This window comes from Ursus arctos, unplaced genomic scaffold, assembly GCF_023065955.2.
Source record: "Ursus arctos isolate Adak ecotype North America unplaced genomic scaffold, UrsArc2.0 scaffold_20, whole genome shotgun sequence".
NCBI lineage: Eukaryota > Metazoa > Chordata > Mammalia > Carnivora > Ursidae > Ursus > Ursus arctos.
This window is the reverse complement of record NW_026622875.1, coordinates 36,393,051-36,417,102: the sequence shown is the minus strand read 5'-3', so window position 1 is coordinate 36,417,102 and position 24,052 is coordinate 36,393,051.

Genomic DNA, 24,052 nt, shown 5'->3' with positions numbered 1-24,052 from the left:
GGTCCATATCTGGGCTCTCTATTCTGTTCCATTGATCTATGTGTCTGTTTTTGTGACAGTACCATGCTGTCTTGGTGATCACAGCTTTGGAATATAGCTTGCAATCAGGCAGCATGATGTCCCCAGCTTTATTTTTCTTTTCAACATTTCCTTGGTGACTTGGGGTCTTTTCTGCTCCATACAAATTTTAGGATTGTTTGTTCCAGCTCTTTGAAAAACGCCATTGGTATTTTGATCAGGATAGTGTTGAAAGTATAAATTGCTTTGGGCAGCACAGACATTTTAACAATGTTTATTCTTCCAATCCATGAGCATGGAATGTTTTTCCATCTTTTTGTGTCTTCTTGAATTTCTTTCATAAGTGTTCTGTAGTTTCTAGAGTATAGCTCCTTTACCTCTTTGGTTAGGTTTATTCCAAGATATCTTATGGTTTTTGGTGCTATTGTAAGAGGAATCAATTCCCTAAATCTCTTTCTTTAGTCAGTTACATTGTTAGTGTATAGAAAAGCAAATGATTTCTGTACATTGATTTTATATCTTGTCACACTACTGAATTGCTGTATGAGTCTAGTAATTTGGGGGTGGAGTCTTGGATTTTCCACATAAAGTATCATATCATCTGTGGAGAGAGAGAACTTGACTTCTTCTCTGCCAATTTGAATACCTTTTATTTCTTTTTTTTGTCTGATTGCTGATGCTAGGACTCCTAGTACTATGTTGAACAATAGTGGCGACAGTGGGCATCCTTGTAGTGTTCCTGATCTTAAGGGAAAAGCTCTCAGCTTTTTCCCATTGAGAATGATATTCACTGTGGGCTTCTCATAGATGGTTTTTATGAAATTGAGGAATGTTCCCTCTATCCCTACACTCTGAAGAGTTTTAATCAGGAAAGGATGCTGTATTTTGTCAAATGCTTCTTCTGCATCAGTTGAGAGGATCATATGGTTCTTGTCTCTTCTTTTATTAATGTGTTCTATCACATTGATTGATTTGCGAATGTTGAACCACCCTTGCATCCCAGGAATAAATCCCACCTGGTCATGATGGATAATCCTTTTAATGTGCTGTTGGATCCTATTAGCTAGGATCTTGAGGAGAATTTTGACATCCATATTCATCAGGGATATTGGTCTGTAATTCTCCCTTTTGATGGGGTCTTTGCCTGGTTTTGGGGTCAAGGTAATGCTGGCCTCATAGAACAAGTTTGGAAGCTTCCCTTCTGTTTCTATTTTTTGAAACAGCTTCAAGAGAATAGGTATTATTTTTTCTTTAAATGTTTGGTAGAATTCCCCTGGGAATCCATCAGGTCCTGGACTCTTGTCTTTTGTGAAATTTTTGATCACTGCTTGAATTTCGTTACTGGTTATTGGTCTATTCAGATTGTCAATTTCTTCCTGTTTCATTCTTGGTAGTTTATAGGTTTCCATATAATTTTAAACACCTACATTAGAAAAGAAACTAGACTTCAAACAAATAACTAATTCCTTAAGAAACTTGAAAAAGAAGAGCAAACTAAATTCAAAACAAAGAAGGAAGAAAAAAATAAGAATGAGAATACAAAAAAATCAGCCAACTAGCTGAAGAAAAAAAATATTAAATGGCATGTTTATTTTTGGCACAGTGTGGGCAAACAAGTGGTTGGCTGAACATGATTTAATCTTCCACTTTTCACCTGTCTATTTTGGCACCATTCAGAGACATTCATAATGAATGTAAAGCAATAGGATTAAATGGGTCATGAAAGACAACAAAAGTCTTGACTTTTTTCTCCTAGTTAGAATATGCTTTGCCTCTACATATGTGTTATTTGCATTTCATATTTAATCACATCTGCCTTAAAGCCTTGGATAAACGGTTTATGATAGAGGTATACCTAAGACAATTCCCTTGTACGAGACCAGAGAAATAATGTTGGTAAGTTTACTTCGTTGACATGGTTTAGAATAATTTCACTGAGGGTAACTGCTGGTATAATATTTTCACAAGTATTCTTATGTAAATTCTAAATTCATAATAAAATCTATTATAAAGTTTCTTTCATGTGTATTTTTCACTTATTAAGCACTCATAACTATATGATTTTACTAAAAAATGTCACACCATTGGATTTCTACAAAGTATCTAAAGTAGTTGTATAAAGTAACCTATTCAACTAGTATGAGCCTCACAACAACTGCAGGGAGCAAATATGCCATCTCTGTTCTTTAATTAATCGTTCGAATTCTTCATGATTTATTAGCAGGGAGCTCACCAAACCCCATCAAGACTCATTTTCTCTGCCCTTTAATTATCCAGGAACCCCAGGGTAAGCTTACCCAGTCCAAAGGTAAGTCGATTTTCTCCTGACAGCAAGAGTAGAAGAATCTGGAGACTGGCTTAAGTACTACTGCTATTATTCTTGGAACAGAATTCTACACAATCCTTTGGAAATTTGTCCACAGAATAATACCAGGTCCATATGCCTACCATAGTTCCTAATGTGGTGCCACTTATGGACCCCAAATTATAGCTGTTATAGTTTGTACTTACATATACAGCTAGTATTCCCCCAAAGCAAATTTCTTGCCAAGTTTTTGGATTTAGAGCAAGTGCCAGAAGTAGCCACAGTTAAACCTACATTTGCCCTTAGTAACTCTGGTTACTCCAGTTTAGATTTTTTGCCTCCCTAAGATGATGTATTTCTAGGAATCTTATCAAACATGCTTGCCATCAACCTTGGTTGGAGCGCTCTACTTCACTAAAGTAAATCTCCCTAACACTTAAATTAAAAAACAGAAACAAAAACTTACTCTTGATAACTCTCAAGTTCTTGGACTGTATTTTTTTTAAAGAGTAGAGACTAGCACTTGGGACAATATCATACCTTTTAATTAATGATCTGATGATTAAAATATTATTTTCACAGTACCTTCTATGGCAAGAATTTTAAATAAAAATATTCTCATATTAAATGAGGAAAGGGGAAAGCATTGTTCATTTACTTCCAAGTAGACCCTGAGATTCTTGGGCAAAGTCCTCCTCTCCTTCCCATAGCAATTTTACATACCAGGGATCACAGGGAGTTGTGGTTTTGCTCATGCCACAAAAGGGTCCATGAAAAGCTAATCTCCATACATGAGGTCACTTAAAGGCTCCTGAACAAAAGTTCTGATCCATATAAACTGAAATATCAACCTGCAAACATAAGAAATGCTGCTATTTTAGAGACTTCCTTTGAAAAGAACTCTTTATTAAAAATTCTTACCTTGGCAGATATAGTCTACCCTCTAGAAATATAAAACCAAGAAACTAGACAGCTATAAAGAACAGTTTTTCTATTCACAGGTCTTCAACATACCCTTCACTCCTTTGTTCTTTTACATTTATTCATTCAAAAGAAATGAATTTAGAGTAAACTATATATCCTGGGATATAAAGATGATTGCATTTGTCCATAAGAAAATCACATTTCAGTAAACATGTCAACCAATGACTAGAAAACTATCTAATATGTGCTTTAATGGGACTAGGAATCAAATACAAAGGAAACACAGAAAGTGGCTGACTGCCTGTAAGAAAGCATCAGAGCAGAAATAGAATTTGAGTTGCTCCTAAGCTGGGTGTGAGCCTGGCCAGATTCCACACCTGCAATGCTACTAATTGGCAGGATTGATTTATTTGATTATGTATGGTTTAGCACTGTCCCTTTACTTTCACACATCTCTCCTCTGGAAGATAGAAGCTTCGCAAGAGAATAACTTTCTCAAATAATGATAGATTTATACCTGTGTTTTTATACTAGAACCTACAGATATGCTCTGAATATCCATGTGCAAGGAGTACTGAATGATTCCTCAGGCAAAGATGAGGCAGAAAGCCATTCCAGGCAGAGGGAATATATTTCTCTAAAAATATACAAGAAGGCATTAAAGGAGATAGCAGTTTCAGAAACAGATAAAATAATTCCACTGGGTTTATTATTAGAGAGCCTGCCACTGCTCATTATAGAAGTTAAAGGTGGAGGAGAGGAGAGGAGTTGTGAGCTAAGTCTAGAAAAATAGGTTGTGAGGTCCTTCTGTGTGTAGATAATAGGAGACAAAAATAAAAAGGTTTTGTTAAAGAGAGATATATAGCCAAGTTTGAATTTTAGAAAGATAATCATCTAGATAATAAGGGAATATGGAAGATGGACTATAATGGAAAGGAATGATGACAGGAAGATCAGGTGGGACAGTCTGGCAATGAGGAAATGGGGGGGAAAGGAATTATTGATCAGAGAGTAGCACTTGACCTACAAAGGCAACTGGATTTGAAATTCTATGAACTGAACAATACAGGATTTGGGGACTAATTCCCTGATATGGGGATATGGAGGAAGAGTGCATCATGGACAATTTGGTGGATGGTGGTTCCATAATTCAGGATAGGGAGCAAAAGATGGAGACCAGATCGTGATGGATGGTGGAGAGAAATTGTTGGATATGGTAAGTGTTCAATTTTAGGGGCCAGAGTGAGACTCTGATGGTGCATAGTAGGCAACTGAAAATGTGAGTCTGGAGCTTTATATAAAATTTGGAACCAGAAATCCAAACATAAGTAGTCACCAGTATAAATAGAATAGTTAGAGTCTTGGCTAAGAGAAAACAGGGAGAGTTTGGAGTGAAATGCATAGAAGGCCTAGGATGAACCTGGAGAATAACATTTAACTGGTGGTAGAGAAAGAAAATCCAAAGGAGGAAATTGAAGATATCTAGTTAGAGATGTAAGAAAACAAAATTTTAAACACGTTTTCATTCATTAAGTCATTTTACAACATTTATTATATGCTTACTACATGCTGGCATCTGCTAGGATTGGAAATGAAATTATGCACACGGGAAACATATTTCTTGCTTGTAGAGAGAATTTACATAAGAGAAAAAATATATTTCTGTGAGAAAATAATGAGTTTAAATTTGAATGGTCCTGAGGTCAGTGAAAAGTTGAGGTCTATATAAAAATATAAAAAGATAAGGAAATAGAGGCTTTTTAAGAGACAAACAGAAGGGGAAAGCATGAAGAAGAATAAAGAAGTATGAATACAGAAATGAAAGAAGAACCAGAAGAAATTGGTTTCGAGAAAATGAAGAGATAAAAGTCATGAAATATTGTAAAATTGAAAATAGTGAGATTTGCTAATATTTAGGTCATTGATAACTTTAGAGAGAATATCTATAATAAAGAGGAGGCCAAAATGCAGATTATATTGAGCTAAAAGAGAAAAGGGCAATGTGGTAATTGGACAGAGCATTTCTTTTTATACCTTCCTGAAATGACGTTACAAAAGCTTTAACCCACCGGGACTGGGAGAATATGGGAGAATGATAGCAGCAACATTTTGGTGGCTGGAAAGCATTCAAATGAGTAATGATGACTGAGATGCCTAAAGAGAATGAAAACCAAAGCTGATGGCCGCAGAGAGGCCAAACAGTTGACCTAGTCTCTAGATTTGAGCAGATTTATAGGTTGCTCTACGTATATTGGAAAAGTCTATCCCTGGAAGGAATATAAAACAGTGAAGTATAGGTTTGCTTATTTATTCATATAATATTTACCAAGAACTGGCAATATGCTAGGTAGGAAGAATACATAAAAGACACAATTTATGACAAAGGAGACAATCCAGAGAAATGTGTTCTTTTAAAAGTTATTGCAATTATGAAATGTAAGAAATCACTGAGAATTAAACATTAAGAGATGTCTCTGTAGCACCTATAACTGTCCTATTCAATACAGTAGCCGCTAGCCACATGTGGCCATTGAATATCTGAATGTGGTTAGCAAGTCTAAGGAACGTAACTTTTAATTTACCTTTAATTTATTTACCTTTAAAAACTTAAACGGCATAAAAGATTTTTGTGTTACACAAGTTTATATTTTGGTAGAGCTACATTTCATTTTAACTGTTGGCTCATGTAAGATATTATAATGTGTATGTTGGAAACATTCATTAATTCTACTATTACACATGTCTATCATCAATTCACTTGGTGTCTACGGATTGATTCAATTTGAATATTATTTTTACGTACCAATGTAACACTATAATGTGTTTATTTGAATTTGAATATTTTATGAAAACAGCAAGAGTTGCAATGGTACCTATATATACTGTAAATTGACATCAAGTTGAATTATTATTTTAATTATAACATAATTAAATTATTTTTAATTAAAAAATACATATGGCCATTAAAATTAGCTGCAGCAGAGCAAAATGAAAAAGTTGCTTGATTTGCAAAAACAATCTTAGGGATAATAAAGAGAACAATGTTGGGGCGCCTGGGTGGCACAGCGGTTAAGCGTCTGCCTTCGGCTCAGGGCGTGATCCCGGCGTTATGGGATCGAGCCCCACATCAGGCTCTTCTGCTATGAGCCTGCTTCTTCCTCTCCCACTCCCCCTGCTTGTGTTCCCTCTCTCGCTGGCTGTCTCTTTCTCTGTCGAATAAATAAATAAAATCTTAAAAAAAAAAAATAAAAAAAAAAAATAAAGAGAACAATGTTAAGTGGACATAATAAATTTGATAAATTTTATCTCAGTAGCCAAAAAAGTATTGAAGAAATCAGCCCTTTAAAATAAAAACTAGAGTGCCTGGGTGACTCAGTCAGTTGAGCAGCCAGCTCTTGATTTCAGCTGAGGTTATGATCTCAGGGTTGGACGATCAAGCCCTGCATTGGGCTCCACGCTGGGCATGGAGCCTGCTTAGGATTCTCTCGTTCCCCCTCTCCCTACTCTCTCTCTCCTCTCTTGCTCTCTAAAATAAAAACATAATAATAATAAAATAAAAGTTTAATGCCAAAAAATTATAAATTATATTTAACAGATTTAGGATTAACATTGGCCAGCTACGAAATAACTTGGATCCTTGAATACATACACAAAAGCCATTTTTAGATCAAGAGATGGTAAAATAAGTAATTATTTCAGTTATGAAAATTTGGTTAATGAGTCATGAGGAAAAGATTTTGATTTTTAAGACTTGAGAGATCTTCAGTGAAGTTACCAAACAATTGCCCATAGTACACCTTTCCAAGAATATCAAAGATCATGTGATTCAAAATTTGAAAAATTACAATACCTATTTTCTTTTCTTTAGATGAGTCATGTAAAACAAAACACACTAACCAATTAAATATTTGGGCTCAATGGACTTTCAAATTTATGAGGCAATGTTGTCAATTTGAAATCTAAAATACCAACCTCAGGGCATATATACCTTTGAATATTTTGCATCCTTCAAGGAAGGATTTCAGCTTGACATGAAAAATGAAAAATTTTTTAATCACAATGAACAATGCTCTATTAGGTCAAAATATGTATTTATTGAGATTTTTAAAAAAGATTTTATTTATTTATTTGAGAGAGAGAAAGAGAGCACAAGCAGGGGGAGGAGCAGAGGGAAAAGGAGAAGCAGGCTCCCCACTGAGCAGGGAGTCTGATGCAGGGTTAGATCCTAGGACTCTGGGATCATGACCTGAGCCAAAGGCAGACAAAACCAACTGAGCCACCCAGGCACCCTGATTTATTGAGATTTTAAAATGAGAGTTTGATAGTTCTTTTATTGCTTTATCCCATTGTATGATAAATGTTAAAAATATGCTTTGGCTTTTGAAGTAGATAAGCAGAAGTGTCATAAATACATGAATCATAGCCAATTTTTGGAACTTTTGAAAGAGATACAAAACAATATATTTAATAATCTTCAATGCTTTGTCAATACTCATTGGTTAAGGCATGGAAGAGTTTTAAAAAAGATTTACTGCATTGTAAACTCAAATTCAGAATTTTCTAGATACAAAAGAAATCCTTGTTAAATATTCAAGAATCAAAGACAAATATGGCAATAAGAATTAGGATTTTTTTCACTGCATATGAACAAACTAAATTTAAAGCTTCAAAGAAAGGAAAACTGTGAACTGATGAGAGAGGTATTAGAATTTATTTTGAAATTAAGAGTTTTTAAAATATAAATCAATAATATTGATTTTACAGGTATTTCTAACATGAATCAATATGCAAAATGGACTTTGCTATGGAATCTAGTCACAAAATTACAAGAAAAATTTTAAAAGGCCTTGTTTATATTGTCATATGTAGAATTGCCCTTTAAGTTATGGAGTACTTCCTTGAATTCAATGTTAATAACCATAAATTGATACAAAAGTTGTGAATTTACTTAACTTGGACATATACAATTTTAAAACTGAAATGTTTTTGCTTCAAAGTGAAATCAACTCTCCTATATAAGATGAACAAGTTTTATCAATGGAGATGTCAATATTAAAACTATTTTTGCTCAATTCAATTAATGGAAAACTTAGTTATATGGCAAAGACTTGAGTATGTAAATCTGATCTTTCCCCTACAGATGTTATGAAATCTAAATAGAAATTATGCATATCCATTGAAAAGTTAGCATGTGAATTGAGATGTGCTGTTAGAAGTTTAAAATACACATCAAATTTTAAAGACTTAGCACAAAAAGAAAAAGATTAAATTTCTCAATTATTTTTATATTGATTATATCTTGAAATTATATTTTAGATCTATTTAGTTAAATAAAATACACTATTAATATGAATTACACGTTTATTTTTAGTTTGTTAATGTGATATTAGAAAATGTTAAAGTAAATAAAAGGCTAACATATTTCTATTGGATAGCTCAGATTCGGGAAATGCATATAATTGTAACACAAATAGCAAGACGATTATCATACCAATATTTGGTATCCAATATCAAAAATTAGTTAAGAGCCACCTATGCTTAGAAGAATATTTTCACATGAAAAGAACTAAGAGAAAAATTTTAAAAAGTAGAAGAAAGCCAAGTTGTTTTAAACAGTAAATAAACAGGAATTTTGAGGATGAATAGAGAGCAGAAAAGAGAAGGCAGAGGGGAGACTCAAGACTAAGTTGGCAGAAACTTTAAAGAGACATTTTAAGAAACAACCACACTAATAATAAATATTTTGTTCTCTTCAATATGGAGATAAAACATGAACACACATAAGCCCCAAATCCTCCGTAAATTCTGCTGTATACATTAATGCTTTCTGTGAGTGGTGCCTTTGGGAGAAATCAAATATTGACTGCTCCACATCTAGACTTCAGCAATGTGTACACGAGGTGCCATAAGTGGGAAGAAGATGGTTCTCTCAATTCAGTGGATACCACAGATCAGAGCAAAAATTAACTAGGGAAAACACAGTCTCCTCAGGCAGGATGCATAGAGAAAACAAAAAGGATATGGAGTCTCCCTCACAGGTAGTGTAAATTCACAAAGTTTTGTTTGCATCAAGAAAAACTTAATAACTGTAGCTGACTTTTTTGTTACTTGCTTCTAGCTTGTAATACTTTTCCATGTAAGAATTTCCACTCATTCTGTTGACCTTAGTTACCATTATTTTTACTTAGCATTGGCCTATTTAACCAAAAGCAGAAGATATTCCAAAAAAATATTTTCCCTGGAAACCAACTCCAGAAAACAGGTTGAGTGAGAAGTTTGTAAAAAGTGAATGAGATTACATTTATTTACTATAATAGAGGTTGTTAGTTTTCCCATAAAATATGATTTTGTCTCTCATAGTAATAGTAGCTCCAATTTTAAACAGACACATGGCCTTCATGAAAATGAGTTTATTTCTCACCCTCCCTTAGAGTCATCTATGGTTAGCACTAAGTTCTGAACAATGGGATCTGAGCAGACCTGATATATGCCCTTTCTAGGGCATTCTCTCTCCTACCCCTTGTGCTCTTCCCACACGCTATCATATGGTTGGTAAGTAGTACTGGATTAGAGCGGGACCCTTGAAATTGAAGGGCAGAGGCTAGATCTCGGTCCCAACGCTGTGAAAGATCTCATCTAGCTCTGAACCACCTATGCATATATTGTTACCTTTTTGAAAAATTGTTTTATTAAGCCATTATTATTTTGATTTTTTGTTAGAAGAGCTCATCTTAATCCTGCCATCCTACATTTCAGAAACAAGTGTAACAATTTGTTTTCTAATATATATCTCTACAATCTTTCCAAAAATTTCATATAATCAAATTTGTACCTTTCTGTTAAGAATACAAATTGAGGGGTGGGAATAATCAGAGATAAGTCACTTATTTTAATATGGCTGGCAAAGTAAGTACACAGGTGAGTGATGTTTTTACAGGATTGTCTGCAAGGCTCTATCCAGGAGAATTTAATCAATTTGCCTAGGGTTTCCTCCCTGAACAGAAATTTTCTGCTGTGTAATTTACCTTACTAATATTTGCTTTTATCTGTTCTTGTAATTCTGATAACTACTCCAATCAGCACTTGGTGTCTTCCATGAAAACACTCTATAATCACCCTAATTTCACCCTATACACTTTCCCTCACCTAAAGCCTCCCAGGTAAGAGGCTCTCCCAAAACTTTTAGTTTCCTGATATCCTGGCTTCGTATCAGCATACTATACTAAGAGATGAAAGCATGCACAGGCTTATTACTTTACATAACATATGAACATTACAAAATTAATCACTGATTAACTTGCAGCTATACTTGCTAAGGGGAGGAAAAGAATTCTTTATCACTATTGAAAACAAGCTGCCATATATGTTATGTTCAAAATGCAACTGTCATGGAGTTCAGAAGACTTTCATCAATACGCCATAAGGAGAAAGGAGAGAGAGGAAGGACAAAATCAGAGAGGAGCCAACTAGAATTAAATCTTCACTCAGTCATCCATCCACCCACCTACCCATCCATTCATCTATTCATTCATAAATATTGGTGAATGCCTAAAATGTGCCAAGAATTATGCTATGGCCTCAATATTCGTATTCGTCCAAAATTCGTATTTTGAAATCCTAATTCCCAGTGTGATGGTGCTTGCAGATGGAATGTTTGGGAGGTACTTACGTAATGAGGATGGAGCCCTCATAAATGGGACTAGTGCTCTTCTAAAAGAGAATCCAGAGAACTCACTAGCCACTTCTATCATGTGAGGATACAGCTGGAAGTTGGTAGTCTGCAACCTGGAAAGGGCCTTGGAAAGGGCCTGCATCAGAAAACAACCATTTTGGAACATGATCTTGGACTTCTGGCCTTAGAAACTGTGAGAAATAAGATTCTGTTGTTTATAAGTTACCCAGTCTGTGCTGTTCCGTTATAGCAGCCCAAATGGACCAAGACAAACTGTTTAAATGCTTGAGAAACAGCAGTGAAAAATACTCTTCCTTCATTTAACTGATATTTTATCAGGGAGACAGACATTTAAAAAGCAACCAGCTAATTATTTAAGTAACTTTTTTAAAGGACTAAGAAATGCATGATTTCACGAGAGCCTAATCATAACACTGACCAGATCTGGAGAGTCCCAAAACATTATCTAGAAAGATCAATGTTTGAGCAGAGCTCTGAAGCAGGCTGCAAATAGGAAAATGCAGAAAGGGAGAGCATTTCAGGCAGAAGGAAGGCACATATGAACGCCTCAAGGCAGAAAGGGCATAAAGCTTTTAAGGAACTCCAGCTGACTTTTATGGCTAGAATTAGGAGAGGTAGGGGGAAGTTAGCACCAGATAAAACTGGTGACGTAGGCAAAGGCCAGACTATACTTGGTCTTGGAGGCCATATTGATGATTTAGTATTTATTCTAGTCTAAAGACAATAAAAAATATTTAAATGTTTCAGCACAGTGATGGTGGTATGTGTGTATTCACGAGGTGACAGAATTATATTTTTGTGTTTCAGCTTGGCTGCAGTGGGAAGAATGGATAAAAGAGAAGAGAGAAGATTTTTAAGAATCAGTTAAAGACATCTGCCAGCTGAGAAATGACAGAAGTGTGAGCATGGATGTTGATAGTGTAGATGGAGTAAAATGAAGTGATTCCACTTATTCAGAAGTGATAGAATTTTAGATACGGTAGATCATGGAGAAAGGGGTGTCATAGATAACTCTCAAGTTGTTCTTCGTTTGCATAATAAGATATAAAATATGGTCATTCACTAGAAAAGAACATATTGGAAGAGGTATGGCTTTAGTAGGAAGATAATGAATTATACTTTGAATAAATTGTGTCTGAAATTCCAGTAGGACACTCTAATAATATAGTTAAGAAGGCAGAAATATATAGAGGTCTGAACTATTAAGAGAGGTCTAGGTAGGAGGAGAGAAAGAGATAAAGAGCGAGAGAGAACACTCCATGTGTAGATGGTAAATAGACCCATTAATTTATTCATTTCACAAATATGTATTGAGGATCCATCATGAGCCAGGAACTATTCTAAGCACTGAGAATACATCAGTAAACAAAACTGACAAAAATTCCTATCCTCATTAACTTATATTCCATTGTTAACAGACATGTACATAATTGGTAAGTATATTATATAATATGTTAAAGGCGGTAAATACAATGGAGGAAAAATGCATGGAAACTAAGCTTCAGAGTTCTGAGAGTGGGCACTGCAACATTAAGTTAAATGGTCAGGGTGGAGATAATTGAGAAGGTAGCATTTGAGCAAAGACTTAAAATAAATGAGGGTATGAGCCACGTATGTATCGAGGGGGAGTATTTCAGAGGGAGCAACCAACGCAAAGACCCTAAGAGAGGAAAGTTCAAGGAACATAAAAGTCACTGTGACTTTTGCAAAAATAATGAGGAGAGGGGTTATAGCAAAGTCAGAACAGAGAAAGCAGTGGAAAACAGTGTATGTGGTCTTGTAGGCCACTGCAAGGATATTAGCTTTTATTCTGAGTGAAGTAGGGAGTCCCTGAAGGATTTGAATAGCAGATTGATATGATCTGATTTGTATTTTTAAAAGACAACTCTAGACATTGTCTGGAGAGTAAATGACAGGGTGACCACCTGTCCCAGCTTCGTGGGACTGAGGGGTGTCCTGAGACATATGAACGTCAGGGCTAAACCCAGGTAAGTTCCAGGAAAACCAGGATGGTTGCTTAACTTAATAGTAGGTGAGAAGATGAAGAATACAAGTAGGACGATAAGTTTAGCGGCTATTGCAGTAATCCTCTCCAGCAATCATAATGCTTAGGACCAAGACCGTAGCCATGGAGAATGCAAGGTGTGATCCGTTTATAGACTTATTCTGAAGTTACAGTCAACTGGATTTGTTGACAGATTGAATAGTGCGGTGTGAGAGGAGAGTAGTCAAGGATTATTCCAACTGAACAGATTGGTGCTAGAAGGAGCGGTGACATGGGGGCATGAGCATGGTGGTGTTCCTCCTTTTTTCCCTATTTATTTCTTAACAAAGAATTACATATCCACCCATGAACAAAAGCACCTTTGTAGGTGCTGTGGGATCTAGCACCAGATGCCAAAGAACCTGGAAGGAGTCTCACCCATCTATGCATCCAGTAAGAAGCAGACAGACCTCCATTAAGCCTGCAGAATCAGCAGAACCTGCAAACATGCCACAACCCCTCTCATAGGGATCTGGAAAAAACCCGGAATGTGCGGTGTGGGCAAATTACCATGGACAAGAGAAAATTTACAGAAATAACAGCTTTCCCCAAAAACGATTTCAGCACACCCTTGGGGTAGTAAAGCAAACAAACAAACAGAAAAACCCTCAAAATACAAGTTCAGTCACACTGGTAGGAAACACTTTGCCAGTGCCATTCCGCCCTCACAAGGCGACATAGCATAGGGCTGAATTGTCTTATGACTGAGCATTTTTTTAATGCACCTATTGGCTATTCGGATGTCTTCTTTGGAAAAATACCTAGTTAGGTCCTCCATCCACTTTAAAATTAGGTTGCCTTTTTTTTTTTTTTTTTTTTTGGTTATTGCATTGTGTGAATTCTTCATAAATTTTAGATATTAACCTCCTAACATATGGTTTGTTTTTATTTTCTCCCATTCCCTATTGCCTTTTTTTTAAAAAAATGTGTCTTTTTTCTGTGCAGAAACTTTTTATTTTGATGTAGTTCTACTTGCCAATTTTTGTTTTTGTCGCTTGAGCTTTTTTACCCCCTTTTTTTAAAATAATTTTTATTTTGTTATATTAGTCACCATACAGTACATCCCCAGTTTTTGATGCAATGTTCCATGATTCATTATTTGCATATAACACCCAGTTGTTGCTTGAGCTTTTGATGTCATATCCAATAAAAAACTATTGCCCAGACCAATGTCAAGCAGCTTCTTCCCTGTTTCCTCCTAAGAGTTTTATGTTATGAGGTCTTAAATTCTTTAATCCATTTTGTGTTAATGTTTATGAGTGATATAAGACAAGGGTCCAATTTCATTTTTCTGTGTGTGGTTATCCAGTTTTCCCAATGTTGAAACTTTTGTTGAAACTTTTCCTTATTGAGTATTCAAAATATGTGAAGAACTCACACAATTCAATAACAACAAAATCTTATTTAAAAATGGACAGAGGAGCTAAAGATACATTTTTCCAAAGAAGACATCCAAATGGTCAACAGGTACATGAAAAGAAGCTCAGCATGGTTAATCATCAGAGAAATGCAAATAAAAACAGCGATGACATATCATCTCTCACCTGTTAGAATGGCTATCATGAAGAAAACAAGAGATAAGTGTCATTGAGGTGCGGATATAAGGGAACCCTTGTACATTGTTGGTGGGAATGTAAATTGGTTCAGCCACTATGGAAAACAGTATGGAGGTTCCTCAAAAACTTAAAAGTGAAACTACCATATTTCCAGTCATCGCACTTCTTGGTATCTATCAACAGGGAATGAAAACAAGATATTGAAGAGGTATCTGCATCCCCATATTTACTGCACTATTATTCACAATAGCCAAGATATGGAACAACCTAAGTGTCCATCCAACAGTCACACACACACACACACACACACCCCACACCCACCCACACACACACGCACACACCCCACAGTGGAATATTATGCAGCCATGACAAGAAGGAAATCTTGCCCTTAGGGACAACATGGTGGACCATAAGGACACTCTTCTAAGTGAGATAAGTCAGACAGAGTAGGACAAATGCTGTATGATATCAGTGATGTGTGAATCTAAAAAAGCTGAACTTGTTAAAAACTGAGTGTAGAATGGTGTTTACCAAAGGCTGAGGAGTGGGGAAATTAGATGTTTCAGGGTACAAACTTGGAAATAGTAGATAAATAAGTCTTGGTAACCTAATGCACAGCATAATGATTATAAACAACAGTAGTGTAGAATAAAGTTCAAAGTTGCTAAAGTTCAAAGTAGCTCGTAGGTGTTCCCACCATGAAAGAAATGATAATCATGTGACATGACAGTGGTGTTAGTTAATGCTATGATGGTAATCATACTGTAATATATAAATGTAACAAATCGACATGCTGTGCACCTTAAACTTACACAATTTTATATGCCAATTATATCTTAATTAAAATGTAAAAAATAATGATTGAATTGCCATTAGCTGAGATGAACAGGGCTGTCAACGGAAGTGAATTTTTAGGGGAAAAGATTCATTTGGGCCATGTGGAGCTTGATATGTGCATTGGACAACCACATGAAGATATTAATTAGGCAGTTAGACATATAAATATGAGGTAGAGAGGTAGGTCTCAGCTAGAAATCTACTCTGGGGAAGTAAAAGCAAGGAAACTGTGTTTAAAGACGTAGCTGAAATCATCAAGAGATTAATGAGGAGAGAAGAGGTCTTAGGACACATGAAATTGCATGCACATAAAGTGTATGGACAGTAGGAATTCTAATACTTAAGTGTCTAGCATTTAAAAAGGGAAAATGGTGTGGCAAGTAAAGCTTGCAATGGGGGAATTAGCGACAGAGGAGGAAAGTTAGGAGAGGAACAGAATCCAAGAGAGAAATTAAAAAGTTGATTTACTTCTAATAATTCAAGGAAAGGGCTGATTGTTCTTTGGCCACAGCCCAAGAAATGTAAAATAATCTCCAGAGCTGGTTTTAAATCCATCTGAATTGGTCAGTGAGGACTTGTATGGCAACAACTGTCTTTGGTAACCACACATTTAAGTCTGTTAATCAGCAACAGCCTCATTCCAATAACCAATCTTTCGATGCTGAAGTTTAACCTATCCCCAAATACTCCCACTTCTGAAAGTCTGTCAGTCTTTGCACTCTATAGCTCCCCAGACTCTACTAACTTTTTAAGATTTTATTTATTTGAGAGAGAGAGAGCGTGCGCGTGCACATGAGAACCAGAGAGAAGGGATGAGAGGAGCAGAGGCAGAAGCAGACTCCCCACTAAACAGGGAGCCCAACATGGGGCCCAATCCCAGGACCCGGGATCATGACCTCAGCCAAAGGTAGACGCTTAACCGACTGAGCCACCCAGGCGCCCCTCTACTGATTGTAAAAGAAGACTGTGCTTTTCAAATACAGTTCTCCCTTACTTAGCACACGACACATTCACATTTAGCTATCTATTTCAGATAAAGAGCAACGGTCTCTTCCTTTGAAAATGTTTCAAAAAGGAGAGAGTGATCAGAAGTGTTCAATATGACTGAGAAGTTAAAGGAAATAAGGACTACCACAGATCACTAGATTTATCAACATGGCGATTATTGGTAACTTTGCAAAGTTTTTTCAGTTCAGTCCTGAGTGAATCAGACTGCAGTAGCTTGAGTAGAGAGTGTGATTTGATGAAAATGGAGACAGTAAAGAGACAGCATTTTTCAATAAACTTTTCATCCATTCATTCATTCATTCATTTAAAGTAGGATCCACACCCAGCATGGAGCCCAACTGGGGGATTGAACTCATGACCCTGAGATCAAGACCTGGAAACTTAACCAGTAAAACCTTTTATTTTAGAATGGTTTTAAATTTACAGCCAAATCACAAGATAGCCCAGAGTTCCTGGTACTCCGTACCTAGTTTCTCTGATTGTTAACACTCTACATTGGAGAACACTGTTTCCAGATATTTCACTCTAAACAAAGAGACAATGAGTAGCTATGCTTATGTAGGAGAGGGAAAACTGAAGTTAAAGGGTTTTGCTGTTTGACTCCATCACTGGTTCCTTTCACTGGCTTGGTTTACCTGTCTGTGGGTTTAAGATGGCACAGACCTGATGTATAAATGATTAGCATATTCCTGAAGACAGAAATAGGATGATGAATGCTTTGAGATGTGACTTCTTAGTTTATAACTGATATTATTGATGATTTTAGACAAAACTGTTAAGCTATTTGGTTTAATATACGCCACACTGTCAGGATATTCTAGGGAAGCTCTAGTGTGCTTTTCCTATTCTAAAAAATGGACATTGGCCTTAGAGCTGGAGTTAATACTACCAGCTCATGTCCACTATGACTATGACAGTTTATCCGTCTATAGTAGGCTATACACAGAAATTCACTTCAAATCTTTTATTCCATCTCCAAATGCTATATATTGACTGATAAGCTCCCCACCAAGAGGTGACAACTTAAGATGGGGCACTTCACATCTTTCTCTAATGACTTCATTTCAGCTCCTCTTACTGCACTCACAGGACATTAGGGACAAGAGAGAAACTTAATATTCATTGTGAACCTGAATTGTGACTAGAACATTTTGGCTCCTTCCAATGATGGGGACTACATCATTTAGTAATATTTGTGATTTCAAATATATGAAATGAATTAGTGTGTTAAAGAATGCAATTGAAATCAATATAATGTTTCAAGAAATTTCCTCAAAGAGATTTATAGTCAAAAGGTAAAGATTTTAAGAGAAGAAGTACCTGGGAGGAGAAATGAAAAGGTGCCAAAGTGCATCAGAAAAAGTTCAAACAAATCTAGGAGGGCAGTTCATGGTCCGAGCTTTTGAGAGCAGTTGTCAAGAACAAAGGCATAGTGCAAAGCAAAAGAACTTCCTCTTACTTCTTGCCTTACTCCATTTCTTTCACGTCAGGGAGCTGGGAACATTGTCTCCTTCAAACTGATGCATGACTTCATTTTCTTTCTCTAAAACCAAAGCTTAGATACAATAGAGCCAGGTTTCCCCAAATATAAGAACCATAGTATCAGAAAAGGCTCACTTAGGTAGATTAGGAGACCTCACATTGTTGTAATAAACAGCTTGTAAGGAACATGGAATCGGGGCCAAGCAACCCGGCAATGTCCTTATTTTCTGCTTCACTGCTCTCCGTTGATCGAACCCTTTTCCGCATGTCTTGCCTCTTCTCTCACTCACCTTCTACCTGTACTACTGAATGCCGATGAGGTCTGACTTGGGTCAGCTCCAGCCCCTCGTTTTCAGGTCATTTGCTTGGGCACTAAATGCTGGCTAAAATTGCAAGAAAATTCGTAGGCTAAACATCACCCCCATGGATAGGGGAAAAAGATACTACCCGTGGGTGTAGAGTAGTTCTGCAAACCCTCTCAGTTGGAAAGAGTATACCTGGAATATCCAGAGGTTAGGAATGTAATGTGAGAATGACAGACACTCAAGTTAGAGGCCACAGCTTTTGTATTTCACTAACAAAACGAGCTAAATTTAGAGAATAGCATGTACACCGTAGAAAAAGGCTTGTGTCAACAAATGGCTTTAAAAAAAAAACAAAAATAGGCATGATTGTTGCACAGAATCCTGCCAAGTCTGCTCCATGTGATTCCACTTTAGAAGCATGAATCCTTTTATCTGGAAGGGGAAAAAAATCTCAGGACACACATAACATGGAAATATTATTCCTTGTTATTCATACAATTCCAAACACTGCACACTGGAGACATCTTTTCAGATTGTATTTTAGGACTTTTGCATGCTATCCTCTCTGCCGCTTCAGAGCACTGCCCCATCCCTGACCTGTCCCGCTGGGGCAGTGTGGGGCAACAGAGCGAGCCCTGGAGCAGGAGTCTACAGGACACAGATGTTCTACTTAGCAAACACACACATCTGTGCAAGGTACACAACCATAGATCCTAAATCGGGAATGAAACATGGCCCGTAAGTTACTTTCACCTCCATTTTGTTAAAAAGGCAGCTTAGTCCCACAGAAATTATAATTTGTTGAGGGCGACACAAGGAAGGAATGATTGGAAAGAGTCTCCAAATTTCTTTCTTTTTCTTTAAAATGGGAATGATAGCTGCTTCATTGGCTTCAGAAAATGTCACAGAGGAGGGACATATGTGATAATTTCTGTGAAATATAAAGCCTTATGCAAAAATAAGGAGGTGTTACATGCAGAGATCTGAGTGGTTTTGGAAGAGAAAATGTCTGCACTAAGAAAAAGCATAAAACCTATCATTTATCCAGCTTCTGTGCCCCAGACCCCACCCCGAGCTGCTCTGGCTTAGACAGCATTGCCTCTGTGAAGGTTAAAACCCCTTCTTTGAGCCTTCTCACAACCAATGATTGGTCAATTTAGGGTATAAAGGCCTGACCCTCACCCCCAGTGTGTAGGAAAAGTGAATAGCTATCCCAGTCATTTTTATCCATGGGATTGGTTAAAAATTAAACTGAGATTGCATCATAGCCTAAGTTTTTATTCTGCCCCATCCTTCTTCCTTCCCTTCTGTTCCAGGAGTACTGCTCTCAAGAGCATTTCCTAATAAATTTGCCATACACAAACCTCTATTCAAAGTGCACTGCCTGGGGAACCTGACCTGTGATACTAACATCTTTTTCCAAAGAAAAGGGTATGTTTTATAAACACTGCATTGGTCAAGGTACATTTTTGTTGTGTGAATGAAGCGATTTTACTCTCCCACCATTGCAATTGGTTTCTATAAAGGAGCTATGCATTCAAGGATGGTGACCAATTAGGTTAAGTAGGCAAGCACCCTCTGATAAACGTAGAGAATGTGGCTTGCTCCATAAAGTGTCAGCGAGACCTCTTGTGTCCTTCGCCCTCCCAAGTCTAAGGTCACCAGGTCTGTGAAGTGCACTGAAGTTGGGATTACCAGGCTGGTCACAGGCTCAGAGTGCAACCCCAAACCCATTGCCCTTTAATGCTGTAAAGGTAGCCAGATGAAACAGAGCTTATTGTCCCCTCTCCCTATAATGGCCATTTTAAGAAAGAAGAAACTAAAGCTTAAAAGAATTAATCAAATAATGCAAGGGCCTCCCCTTTTATTAAATTAGCAGAGGTGGAACATGACTAAAGCTCTGAAATTATTGGTGGGTACTTCAGTAAGCAGTCATGGGAAGACCCTTGTGTTTGGGGGCAGTAGCCTGATGTAGATGCAAGAAAGTGATCCCTCATGGTACAATGTGAGTGACATCATACACCTATTGGGAGGACAATTGGCTTTGAAATAAAGCGGATTCTGGAGGAAAGAGGTATACCCTGGACTATTCCTAAATACCAGAGTGGAAAAAGAATTGAAGGAGAAACAGAAAAACTTACTCAGAAATAAAGAAAAGCAGCCCTTGTATCTTGCTGAGTGGAGGTGAAAGGACTCAGAGATAGCAAAAGGAACGGTGTCCCCAGAACTGCATTCCTTTTCAAGCTGAGCGTGGGGTAGAGAAAGCAAGCTTTCGAGCTGCCACCAATTGCTCTCACGATGCCTTAGCAGCATTATCCATGCATCTTCAGCGAGCTGTGCCGCGTCAATATGCAGTCAAAAGCCCAGGACAAGGTCGGCTATGATAATAAATTGTTCTGCATAATGATGTTCCATGTCCATGCCCCCACTGACAGGACATCATATCACTGCTTTGTTAATCTGATCGCAAAGATTTTGTCAGGCTCTGCCAGGTGTGGAGAGTGGCTTCCTGAGCCCTGAGCCCTGATTAATCATATCCTGGGCTGTCAGGTCTGGATCCTGAGCAGAGGGGAGACATGAATCTCTCATTACAGGTTACAAACCCAAATGCCCAGCCTATTGTTATACAGTAACACCGGCCTAGAGGCTCCAGATCTTTCAGTATTTCAAGGAAATCCATACAATCTGTAACCCATGGGTTGGATGCCACATTTTGGCCAAACAAAATGCAGCTGCATGTGGCATCTAACCCACAGGCTACCTTTACCTTATAATGTACAGAATGCTTAATTGTTTATCAAGTGCTTTATTATTACTTATATCACTAGAGTCTTGGAAGGTAAGATAAATACCATTCCTACATTATATGTGAGGAAAATGCAATTTACAAGAGTGAATGGGTTTGCTTATAATTATATACCCAGGAAGCAGAAAGACGAAATGCTGATCTGAGCACTAGATTCACAGTCTTTTCAGCAGCCTTCCTTCTATATTAAATACAGTTTCTCTATCAATGTCTTCTTTCCCCAGTAACTGCTTCTGCTTTCTTGACCCCAGTCCCACTGACTCACTGCTCTGCCCAAATTAGTGGCTTCGATCTGTTACATGGTGCTAGACTTACTGTTTGGCTTAACCTTCTGCTTCATTCTTGAAATCACAAATCTTCTGGGTTTTGTCCTCTGGCCCTGTTCATACTGCTCAAGCCTAGCCTAGCTGGTGCCCAACTGAAAGTAATATAGTTTTGGGGTGCCTGAGTGGCTCAGTTGGTTAAGCATCGGACTCTTGGTTTCAGCTCAGGTCATGATCTTGGGGTCCTAGGATCGAGGCCTCGTGGGCCTGGCGCTCAGCACCGAGTCTGCTTGTCCCTCTCCCTCTGCTCCTCTCGCTCTCTCTCTCATAAATAAATAAAATCTTAAAAAAAAAAAAAAGGAATATAGTGTGACACATGGCTTATTACATTGCTCAATATTCAAGTCAATGCCAGTGGAACACAGAAAAGTGAAATTTGAATGTGGATTGGAGAACTCACTATTAGACCACTAAGGTGGGACTGGGGAGCAAAATTTATATATACTTTGACTCTTTACATACTTGTTTGCTTTCCTTTCTAGTTCTGATAAGCAGACAAGTACTCATAATAGTAAAAGCTGGTCTATCATCTCTGAGATGAGACACGCTGAGCACTGCTATCAGAGAAGGAAAGAATTTAAATGCCTACTGTGCACCTCACTTCTGTGGAAGAATCTTTATAGATGTTTTCACGGGGTGCTTAGAGCAATAAGTACTGTCAGAAAGAAACCAGAAATGATATAGAAGTGAGTCATAGTAATTTCTCAGCCACCTATGCTTTGAAAACTAGAAGCTAAAAACTTAAAGCGTAGGTGTCAAAGCTTAGCCATAATGAGAGGTAGATGTTTCCAATCAGCTGTGGTAATAACAAAAATATCTGCCATTTTCCTGAGCTCCTACATTGTGCCAGCCTCTACTAAGAACCATGAAGACAGTATCAACAATACTTAAAACAGCCCTCCAAGTCAGGTTTTAGAATTTCAGCCTATTATATTTGGTGGAATTATGATCTAGAAGGATCACACAATTAGAATATAGTGAATCTAGGATTTAAGCAAGGCCAACTAAGAAGGGTCACATATAGCATAGAGGCTCCAAGGATGGTAACACTTACTACTGAAGCCACATCTTAAAAAAAAAAAAAAAAGGACTATGCAACCAGCACAAAGACACCCCAAGGCAAACACATGTTTGAGATAAGTAGATGCTTAAAGTAAATAGAAATAAAGTAAGGGTTGTATTCCTGCTGAGCCATGCCCCTGAAGCCAATCTATGGCTGCTTTGAGCACCATAGTCTCCCTTTCCTCCATGTTTTTAAATGTTCTCTATTCCTTCAGGCAAGGGAATAATTTAGTTTTATTTCTCATCTTTTCTTTTCCCTAAAACATTCCTTTTAAAAAACGACAAGTTTATTTTGGTCAAACATAGTAGGGATTTGTCCCTATTCTACCCAGGGGAAGTAATGAACCCAATCAGGCAGAGTGGAGACAGGATCAGTCCCAGAAGGAGAGCTGGTGGCCCATAGGAAGATAGACACTGAAAAGACAGAATGAAAGACAGCAATGAGTATCTGAGAAATTCCTTTCTACAATTTCATTCTCTCTCCTTCATTTATTCTCCTTACAAAATTCCAAAGTTTCACTCACATATACACAAGAAATATCCACCTAATCTCCCAAATTGCTTAGATTCAGGAGCTCAGACGACAGGGCAGAACTGTGTCATCTTTCCCCTACTATGTTTTGAAAGGTCCCACTTTATGTTTTTTTATGTATCAAAAAAATGTGCAGAGAAAGAGCAAGGCTTCAATAAATTGTAATTTATTCCTAAAAGACAGTTCTGGACTTACCCTATCTTAAATCAAGGCAGTCTACAACTTGGAAAATCAAATAGAACACATACACCTAGAGAAACCTAAGAGCAACAAAATACAGAGATTGAGCTCCAGGCTCCCCAGTCTCCAGAAATTAACAGTTTCAAGCAGGAGGGAAGGGGGGGGATCTGCATTTTTGTTGGGCTGGCTCTGTGTTATACCAACGGTTACAGAAAGCAATGTGGATTAACTTCAGCAGTTTTCTTGTCTAGAGAATTGTTGCTTCCTTTACTTTGTAAATCTGCTGAGTCCTCAGGAAGGGCAGCTAAAAACAAACAAACAAACAAACAAAAAACAATGCCAGGTGGTTCTAGAAGAAATGCTTCTAAGGATTCTGATGTTGTCATTTTACCTTGGAAGGGAGTGCAGGGGATGTAATATCATCACTGTTTATCAACAAAAATGAAACATCCTAATATCTGCTCTTCTCCTTCAGATGACAATGAGAGGTTCAAGACAGATATTGACACATCTCCCCTCAGTAGTAACTTTCCTCATAAGAAGAACTTCCCTCAGTGGTTTCCCCAAATGACTTAACCAGAACAGACAACTCTGTGGTAAAGTCCAGGGTTAATAAAATGAGAAATATAATGTAGGGTCCTCTAGTCTTGAGAGACTGCTTAATTCATCTATTCCTTATTAGACAAATATTTGGGGGGCAATGAATATGTAATAAGCACTGTGCTACATATTGGGATTCAAGCGATAATAATAATATGAATAATGGCAACTCACATTTATTAAATCCTTAATAGCATTCAGGGTGCCAAGAACCACACCTGAAATTCACATATATTTTCTCATTAAATTGTCTCCAAAAAAAGCCCTGAGATGCAGAGATAATTGTTATCTTATTGCATAGATTTAAAAACCTAAAGCTTAGAATAGGTAAGCATCTTGCCAAAGGTCCCAAAGGTAGAAACTGATGGAATCAGGAT